At 41.4% G+C, this 10,009-nt stretch overlaps 1 non-coding gene across 1 annotated transcript; it reads right to left on the bottom strand.

Moving 5' to 3' along the window:
- Positions 1 to 9,230: 9,230 nt before the first annotated feature.
- Positions 9,231 to 9,337, bottom strand: LOC120252117. The gene has a single exon (XR_005533665.1). It is a non-coding gene; the product is annotated as a small nucleolar RNA R71 (small nucleolar RNA).
- Positions 9,338 to 10,009: the final 672 nt, after the last annotated feature.

Raw genomic sequence — 10,009 nt, forward strand, 5'->3', positions numbered from 1 at the left:
CTCTCTTTGTGTCCTTCAAACCATTGTGCTAGCTTGAATACATGGAGGTTGGCACACATTCTCGCATTTTGAACCCGAGGTCTTCGCGTTTGATCCTTCTCAAGATGTCCTCTAAATAGTGCATTCACGATCTACATTGGCTTCTTTCTTTAACATTCGAGCTTCACAACCCTATATGCATGAAAGTAACACAAATGCACAAGTATTAGCGCTAAAACTGATAAGAGTAATGCTCATCATAATGAAAAGAACACTAAAGCATTCTTATCACACAAGCATTTATCGGTGACTCGAGTTCTTTATTTGACTTGGGCTCTATGGCGAAGCATTCATCGGCAAAGAGGATTATGAAAGCGACTTCCTATAGAATCGCTGGCGGTTTGGCCTTGCGAGTGAGCATCTGAGAATGCTATGTGGACAAGGACAATATCGGTCAGAGTGTCAAGGCCACATGTCTTTCCTAACACATATTGTTATATTCATGCCATTCTAAGTAGGTTGGTGAATGGCTATAGTTGGATGTGACACTCCACTAGGGACACATCGATAGGTATTTCACGGCACGGGGACAATATGCCTATATTAGTGTCCTCTTCTCAGCCCCACATTACTAGACTAATCACGGGATGGGTTTATTGGGCGCTATTCATGTGGTCGAGAAGACAATTATAGCTATTCCCCTAGGCATAGAGGCGATAAGATTGAATGGGATGGTGCGTAGATATAGAGATGAGGTGTATGTCTTTGAACATACCCCCACCGAGAGATAGCTTAGGGAGAATGTAATGCTACAGGGGTGATCGACTTGCTTGAAGTTGCAACCACGCGAGATGGAGGCGAGGCACCACCCACTCCCGGAAAAAGCCATCTCTAGTGCACATTCTATATCGCTTGAGCCTATGATCATTTTTGAGAGGCTCGAGGGCTGCGATAATGGGTGCTACTAACTAAGATTCTTTGAGGTTCACGGAATATAGGGCCCATGAGACCATCTTGAGGTGATGTCCCGTCTTGATATTTTACAGTAGTTATTATAGCGAGATGCTATTTCACCATTCATCATATGACCCAGAGCTTCACTAACCCCTCGAGGCATCACCAACACCACCATCACCCTCACCCGGCACTAGTTGATCCGGTACCAATAGCGTGACAATAGGCGGCTAGAGCCTAACTGCTGGAGCTTGATGTATCTTTACTTAATTTGCTCTTATTTTTCATGTTTCATTTTCACATGTTAGTTTAGAATTGTACTTCTCGAGAAAGGAACCTCCTTACTGAGTTTATCTTTTATTTTTTTGTTGTGCGGGTTGTATTTCATGGTTTTATCTTTATATACTTGAGTTTATTTTTGCTTTTTGTTGAGCCTCACTAAACCTCCTTGTGTATACATGCGAGATGGTCTTGTGAATATGGAAATTAAGGACTAGTCATGAAAGCGGTCAATATGATTTTCACATGGACATGTGTGCTCCACAACCCATTGAAACTCAATGCTCAATGAATATAGCTCCATCAAACGTACCATTAGGAATTCAGGGGAGTATTATTTCAGTTGCCCACTTCTATGTATGTTTTTCATCGTTATACTTTTTATTGTGCTTGCATGCGTACATTGAGGGCAATGTTCATCTTAAGTGTGGGGGATAGTTCACACTACACTGTTCTTTACATAAGTTTTTGATTAAAAATGCTCACATAGCTAATGACAGTTTACCTTAGTTGCAATGGTTCTATTCTTAAGTTTAGGAGACTTTTTAACATTTAATGTTCTCATGCTTTTGCTTTTACTTGAAATTTTAGGAATTTTTGTCCGATTGACACTTGTCAAACTACTTGCTCTTTAAACCTTTTTGGAAACTTCGAGGTTCATTGTTTAAGGGAGTAGTTAGTTTTTGTTTCTTGTGTTAATTTTTGCTACAAAAATTCTATTTGTTTTAGTTACGCATTTGGGGTGGAAAGAGCTACCGCCTATGAAGTATGAAGCTAGTCTCATAAGTCGGATACTAGTTATGCCCGATGAGAGAAAGAGCTATCTCATGGGATAAGTGAAAGCTACTACCCGGGTAGAAAGAGCTACCATCTCGAAAGTGTGAAAGCCACCTTAGGGGCCGCTTCGGAAAGGGCTACCTTAGATGATGTGTAAAGCTACTACTATCTCTTTATTTTGTTTTGTTCTGTAAATAAATAAGTCCCTTATACTTAGAACTTTAAGGAGTATACATTGGGTTGACTTGAGTGAGTTTCCACACACTTACATGATTTCGGATTGGTTGTCCCTATTTTTATTTGAGATTTTTAGCTAGAGCATTGATTTTTTTATTTGGTGTTGAAATTTCCCTTACTTGTAGAATGCTTCTTTTTGCATTCTTTTGGTGAACCTAAGAGCTAAAGCACTTTCAATATTTCCTTATTCTATGCTTCTATGTTTTTATTTTTTGTTTGAGGACAAGAAAAAAATATTAAGTGTGTTGGAGTTTGATAAGTGCTTGTGTATTAATGTCTGAAGTATTTTTTTCTTATAATGAGCATTACTTTTTCTCAGATTTTTATCCCTCATACATGTGTATATGTGTTAATTTTTGTGCATGTAGGATTGTGGAGACAAGTATGAAAGAAAGAAGCCAAAGTAGATCATGAATGCACATTGTTGCTGAAATCTTGGAGGAACAAACATGAAGACACAAGTTGTGCTCAAAAGACACGTGAGTGTGTGACAACCTTCGTTGTGCTCAATTGAACATGCAAGGTCTAGGGGCACAAAGGCAGTCACACTCATGTGTTCGGACTTATGCAAAAGCTAGCAAGATTGTCATCAAATATGATTTTTGTTGAAGAAGCAATGCAATATACAACATGAATGTGTCCCCATTCATGGGGCCTCGATGAAAAGTGTGGATTAGGGAGTATTTTGGTGGTGTACTGGTGCACGATCCATGGCATGCAGAGTCATCAAGTAATACCTTTCGTGTGAGCACGAGGAGGGTCGTATGCCACAGGGCCCCAAGGATCTACCCTTACTTCCTCTTCGCGTATTGTCTAGCCGAAAGATTCGAAGGGGTTTTCTAATCTTTTAATTAAAATGAAAGAACAACAAGTGGAGTATAAAACAAGGAAGGGTATAAAATCAGGGGAATGAAATGGTCATGGATGCAGATTCCCTAGGGGCTATTGAACTGTAAAGGATGCTAAGAATGTCATGCAATTGAAGGTTTGGACCTAGAGATTTCCTAAATTAGATCAACCCGATGGTCACGGCAATTAACCCCTAATTCGGTATAAGTATTGATACGGAATTTCTTCCTATCAAATCCTCATACGATTGCATTAACAAGGGAGAAATCTCTAATTAGAGCCGGAACACAACTTGGTCTAGCCCTAATGTTGGAGGGGTACAAAATACCCGATGGTTATGGCGTATTCATACATGAATCCCTTCCAAACTTGGTGTGTCTAATACAAGGGTGATTGTCATGCTACCAAGTTGATAAATGTCTAAAAGTGCGTATTTTGCATGTATTTGTTTGGTATTATTCGTTACATTTATTTGTTGAGCAGATGCCCTTTTAATCTAAATTGTGTTATTTTTGCATTTCAGGCCTAATAGAAACCTAGGGAACTCGGGCAACGCGATTGGGGTTGAATTTGGTATCAAACTGGCGTTTCCAGGCGAAAAATACTGTAGCACAGTATAGTAACAGTGTTGCTGTAGTAGTTTCACTGTAGCCGTTACCGTAGCTCATCACGGGCTTCTCGGCAGAAAACTGGAAATCCAGAGTGGTCGGCATACGGACGGTATATATTGACAGATTTACATATCAGGACCTGAGGATTTAAAAGGTTTTGAGGGCTTCTTTTTGGAAGCTTCCTTTCGGGGATCATCATCTTCTTTGGACAAGAAACGGTTAGGGTTAGGGAAGCACTTTCACCCCACCTTGAACCTGAGCTTGAGGAGGGCAAAAAGTGAAGAAATTCAAGCATTTCTTGGCGGGGAGAGCAAGATTTAGTAGGATCTACTTCTAGGGCTACATTTCTTGGAGGTTGAAGACAACGGGAAGCTACCCATGCAAGTGGCGTCTTCGAAGGTTTTTCTTCTTGGATCAGCGTCATTCGGCCTTCACCATTTGAGGGAGTTTTTTTCTCATGTTTATTTTTAGTTGTTTGTATGGATTATTTGGTTTCTTTGTTGAACATGAACAAGTAAACCCCTAGGTCACCGGATGTAGGTGAACCTTGCGGGTGAACTTGTGATGTTTTGGTTTATTTGAGTAGTTTATGCATGTTTGGCTTATTGTGATTCTTGTTTGGTGTTCTTGATTGTTTTGGTACATTTGATTGAGTGGTGTATCAATTTTTTGGTAGCATTTTGTAGCATGACCATTGCCTTAGTGCTAGACTTCACCAAACTATGAAGGGATTATTGTATAAGTACGCCGTGACCATCGGGTATTTGTACCCCTCCATTCCTAGGATTGAAAACTACTTGTGTTTCTATCCTAACTTGTGAAAAACATCTTTCTCCTTGCAACAGTGTGAGAAGTTGGGCGGAAGAAATTCCGTACTCAACACTTGCACCGGGTTAGGGGTCAATTGCCGTGACCATCGGGTTGACCTAAGTTTTGGTTTTCTCGGTCCAACTAGCCACGTGCTAAACTTCTCAATTTCCTACTCACTTAAGTAACCCCCTTGGTGATCCGCATCCGTGCGTGCACGAGTGGTTTATTACTTGATGAGCCCGTGCGCTTGCGGGTGCTCACACTCCGTGTCGATCACAAGTACAACCTAGGAGTTGGTTTACAGAGTTCACATGTAAGCAACACATCAAATACACCAAGAATGAATCAAAAACACACAACAATTGCAATAGACAAAATTAGATCATCCAAATACACAAGTTCACCCTAAGGTTCACCGGCATCCGGTGACCTTGGGATCTACTCGTCCATGCAAACAAATACAAATAATAGGTCCATGAAAACAACTACAAATAGCATAAGAAAACTGCCACAAACAATAGAAGTGAGATGACAAGGAAAGTTAGGTGGAAAGCTTCCACGGACGCTGCGATCGGGGCTGCTTGCCTCGTCGTCTACAAGCTCCCAAAGAAGAGATCGATGAAGATCTAGCTAAACCAAACTTCTCCCTTTGATTCCCCTTCTCCAAAACGTGTGATCTTGCCTCCTCTAAGCTGGTGGAAGTCAGCTCCAAAAACTCCCCAAAAAGCTCTGCAAAAAACGCCCTCCTTTGTACTAGAAATTCAGTCCAATATATACCTCGTTAAGTCCATATGGGTGCATGGAGCTCGGGAAGCTCACTGCCATTTTGCCCAGAAAAGATGTCGGTGCTACAGTACTCAGCTACATTGTTTTCACTACAGTCTTTCTGCTACAATACGAAGAATTGTGAAATTCCAGCAAACCTAACTGGCATCCATGCTGGCGCATGGACCCCTTGAAGCTCACAGCCGAATGCTAGCTACAGTGCCAATACCCTAAAAATGTCGTTTTTGGTGTCGAATTCATCCAATTTGTATTTTTGTGCTTCGTTCGACCCATTTAAGATCTGCAACATGGAAATAACAAATTTATATTTAAACAGGCATCAATTCATTAAGATACTGATAAGTGCTTGTTTGATATGAATGCGAAGCATTCTTTCCTTATGTTGAGCATTACTTTTCTCGGGTTTTTACATTAATATGTGTGTTTTTATGTTACTTTTATGCAGGTAGGGTTGTGAAACCGATTATGAAGGAAAGAAGCCAATGTGGATCACAATGCACTGATTTTGGAGGAAATCTTGCTAAGGTTCAAACTCGAAGATATAAGTCGGGTGCGAGATGCTAGAGTGTGTGCCAACCTCCCCGTATTTGAGTTTGCACAACCATTTGGAGCGGCACAAGGGCAGTCACACTAAAGCATTTCGACTTATGCATATAGAACAAGATCTCCATCAACTTATCCGTCATTGAAGAAGCAAAGCGATCCACGGCATAAACATGTGCCCGTTCATGTTACCTCGATGAAAAGTGGATTCGGGAGTATTTTTGGCATAGTAATGTAGCAGGTACTGTAGCAAACCACTGTAGTAGTTACTGTTCAAAGCCGCCCGAAAATGACAGTTTTAGAGAATCCACACGGGCATGTGGAAATTCCGCACGGGCACGTGAAGCATTAACGCCCGTGTATTCGCTCGATTCTAGCCCTATTTAAAGCCGAATCAGCCCTGATTTTTGTATTCTTTTCTCCATCATTTCCCCAACTTGCGAGAGGGCTTCGGCTAGGATTTCAAGGGGTGTTGGCTAGGTTTTTGGAAAGGGTCTACGGCTCTGACATCATGCGTCGTTTGGAAGAAGGTTATTGGGAGAGCTTTCGTCGGCACTGATCCGGCGAGGTGTATTCTAGGCCGGTCAAAGGATCCCTTGCGACGAGTAGAGGATTCTCCACAAGACCATCGACACAACCATCGAGGCGGTTTCTTTATGGATTCATTGCTTTTACATTCTATTTCTTTGATTGTACTTAGCTCCATGGAGAGCTAAACCCCTAGTGGGTACTCGGGTATTGTGAACCCTAGGATGTATTTGTTTCTTTGAACCTCTTTATTATGCTCTCAATAAATTGAGTTTTATTGTGAGTTCCAACCTTGAATGCTTGATTGTATGAACATTTCCCCTAGAGTGACACTAGGGTTGAGAGTTCTTGTTGGTAACGTTGTGAGTGAATGACACACCACGAGCGTTGGACAAAGTTAGGTTGGAGAGGGTTGAGAGGGTGAGTCGAGAGGTACAGGAGCGTCCCCTTTCCCCTCCGGCGTGATAGATTCTACCTCCATTCCTCGAGTTCTTTGCGGCCATAATAGAGTGAATGGTCTAAGGGATGAACTTCCGCTGCGGCTTAGTTGCGGGTGCAACGGAGTGAAGCGTTGAGGTGATCTTAGTATCTAGGGCTCAATTGTGGTTAGGGACCTTCCACCTGGACCAAAGGGTTAGGTCTATTATAAGGAAGAGATTTATCACTTGGAATCTCTAGAGCTCATTGCAACTCTATGCGAGTGCGAGGTGTTGGGATTGTTCGATTTCTCCTCCGGGATATGTATATAGTTAGGTATAGTTGACCTTAGATTTGGGATATGTAATTAAGTATTTCCACGACTCACCATTGCATTGATTAGAAAGCATAATAGAGGGTTCTTGCAGTTGAAACAATTATCCTAGGTGGAGCATTATCCGGTTACCCCATCTTTATGGATTGCCTTACCCCCTTCTTTACTTTTGCTCTCTTACTTGTTGCTTTTACTGTTGAGAATTGAATCATTGCCACACTCATTATCATTGATATTTTACATAGCTAAGAATTTAATTAAGTATTTTTATTCTCTACTCCCTGTGGATTCGATACCCGCTCACCCGGGATTATTACTTCGACAAAGCCGTGCACTTGCGGGATATACGCAAGGAGACCTTGTCAGATACACACACATAATACAAGATTAATACATATAAAATATGTACATTTATGTGTTTATCAAGTAATATAGCAGGTACTGTAGAAAATTACTGAAGCAAAGTTATTGTAGTAGTTACTATTCACAAGTCTCAGAAAATCAATTCCTGCAGATTCACAAGAGCGTATGGAATTTCCACACGCCTGTGTGGATGCCCGATTCAAGCCCTATTTAAGTCACGATTTCAGCCCTTTTTCAGGATCTTTTTCCCTATCTTTTTCTCATCTTTTCTCTATCTTTGGAGGGGGGGCTCGCAGTTAGTGTTTAGAGAGGCTTTGGCAAGGCTTTTGGAGTGGTTCTATGTCTTTCAATACTGCGTTCCCTCGGAAGAGAGTTATTGGGGGAGCTTTCCTCGTCATCGAATTGGTGAGGTGTGTCCTAGGCTTGACAAGGGAATCTTTGGAGAAGGCGCGGCCACTCCACAGAACCATTGACATGAATACCAAGGGGGTTTTACTTATGGATTGCATGTTTTTACTTCCGATTTCATTATTGGTTATATCTTGCTCCACGGAGAGATAAACTCCTAGTGGGCATTTGGACTTGTAAACCCAAAGATGATATTATTTTTTTACCTTTCTATTTTGTTTATTTAATTGATGTCTTTAATTGAGATCTAATCTTGAATGCTTGTTGAATCAGTTTTCTCTAAGACTGACACTAGGGTTGATAACCTACATTGGTAATCCTTATGAGTGAGTGACACACCATGAGAGTTAGATAAAGCAAGATTGGAAAGGATCGAGAGGGTAAGTTGAGAGATAGCAGAATGTCCCATTTCACCTCCAATGTGATTTATCCCATCTCCATGTTTCAAGAGTTCTTTGCTGTCACAATAGAGTGAAGTGATAAGAGACAAACTCCGCTAGGGCTTAGTTACACAATCAATAGAGTGAATAGTTGAAGTAATCCTTAGTATCTGGGGCTTAATTATGACTAGCGGTCTTTCACCTGGACCAAACTGTTAGATATATGATAGGGAATAGAGTTAATCACTTGGAGTCCCTAGAGCTTTAAGCAACTTTGCACAGTGTGAGATGTTGAGACTGAGCGATTTCTCCTCCGGGGTATAGTGTAGGGGTATTCATAGTTGACCTTACTTTTGAGACCGTGTATTTTAGGATTTCCATGACTCATTAAGTATCAATTAGTAGACATAATAGTTGGTTTTACACTTGAAGCAATAGTCCCAGGGGAAGCAATGTCTAGGCATCCCACTTTCTATCGATGCCTTTCCTCTCATTTTTAATAGCGTCTCCCATTCTTGTTTTGTTTATTTCTTTTCATATTAATATTATTCACACCACTATCGATCCCTCTGACAACGCCCCTTGCGTATGTCCCGCAAGTGCATGGGTTTATCGAAGTAATAAAATACCAGGTGAGTGGGTCTCGTATCCATAGGGAGTATTGTGCAGACACCGATCATGGCTCAGAATTTTGACAACAAGCCAGGCTTCATCCAAATGTTATAGCAGTCAGCACAGTTGAATGGTTTGGCTGATGAGGATCCAAACAATCACATTGAGAACTTCTTGAAAGTGTGCGACATGCTCAAGATTAATGGTGTTACGGATGATGCTATCAAGTTGACCGCCTTCCCATTTTCCTTGAAAGGAAGAGCAAAGCAATGGCTACATTCATTACCTAGAGCATAGATCACTACTTGGGAGGAGATGGTAAAAGCTTTCCTTGCCCGATATTTACCTCCCGAAAAATCTGTGAAGCTTAGGAATGAAATATCATCTTTTGTGCAAATGGAATTGGAGTCATTTTTTGAGACATGGGACAGGTTCAAGGAGCTCCAGCGAAAATGTCCTTAACATGGGTTCCCCGAGTGGATGATCATTCAAACTTTCTATAATGGGTTGATACCAAGCACAAGACAGTTACTTGATGCTTGATAAGTGTCTAAATGTAGATGTTTTCATGTATATATCGTATTCACTTTGCATGTATTTTGTGAGGTTTGATGCCCATTTTGTGCTTAATCATCTACTATTTGCTTTATAGGGCATAAGGAAGCCATGGAGAACAAGAAGATATCATTTGGGCGAAAAGAGAAGAAAACAGGAATTTTATACTACCCCTATACTACCCAGTATGGGGGCAGTATGCACTGTAGTAGTGGCATGATTCAGAGTGTCTGCCCAGATTTCCATACTACCCTGTATGCGGGGCCATATGGAGGCCGTATGCACCTCGTATGGAACGCGAATCTAGGTTTTTTGAGTGCTATACGACCCCCATATGACCCGTATGACTTAGAGGGTATATATACAGACTTTTAGCGCAGAAAAGGGACTTTTGGCTAGACTTTTTGCAGGGCATATTTTGGGAGACACTTGAGAGGCTTGTTGCGACCTTGGGGAGGAGAAGAAGGGCAAGAAAGCTAGGAGATCATCCAAGCCCAAGGTCCAAGACTCTCAAGGCAAGAAGGCAACTTCATTCAAGGGGAGATCTACCATGATTTGAAGGAAAGAGACCCGCAACTAGAGGAAGC

This window comes from Dioscorea cayenensis, chromosome 20, assembly GCF_009730915.1.
Source record: "Dioscorea cayenensis subsp. rotundata cultivar TDr96_F1 chromosome 20, TDr96_F1_v2_PseudoChromosome.rev07_lg8_w22 25.fasta, whole genome shotgun sequence".
Lineage (NCBI taxonomy): Eukaryota > Viridiplantae > Streptophyta > Magnoliopsida > Dioscoreales > Dioscoreaceae > Dioscorea > Dioscorea cayenensis.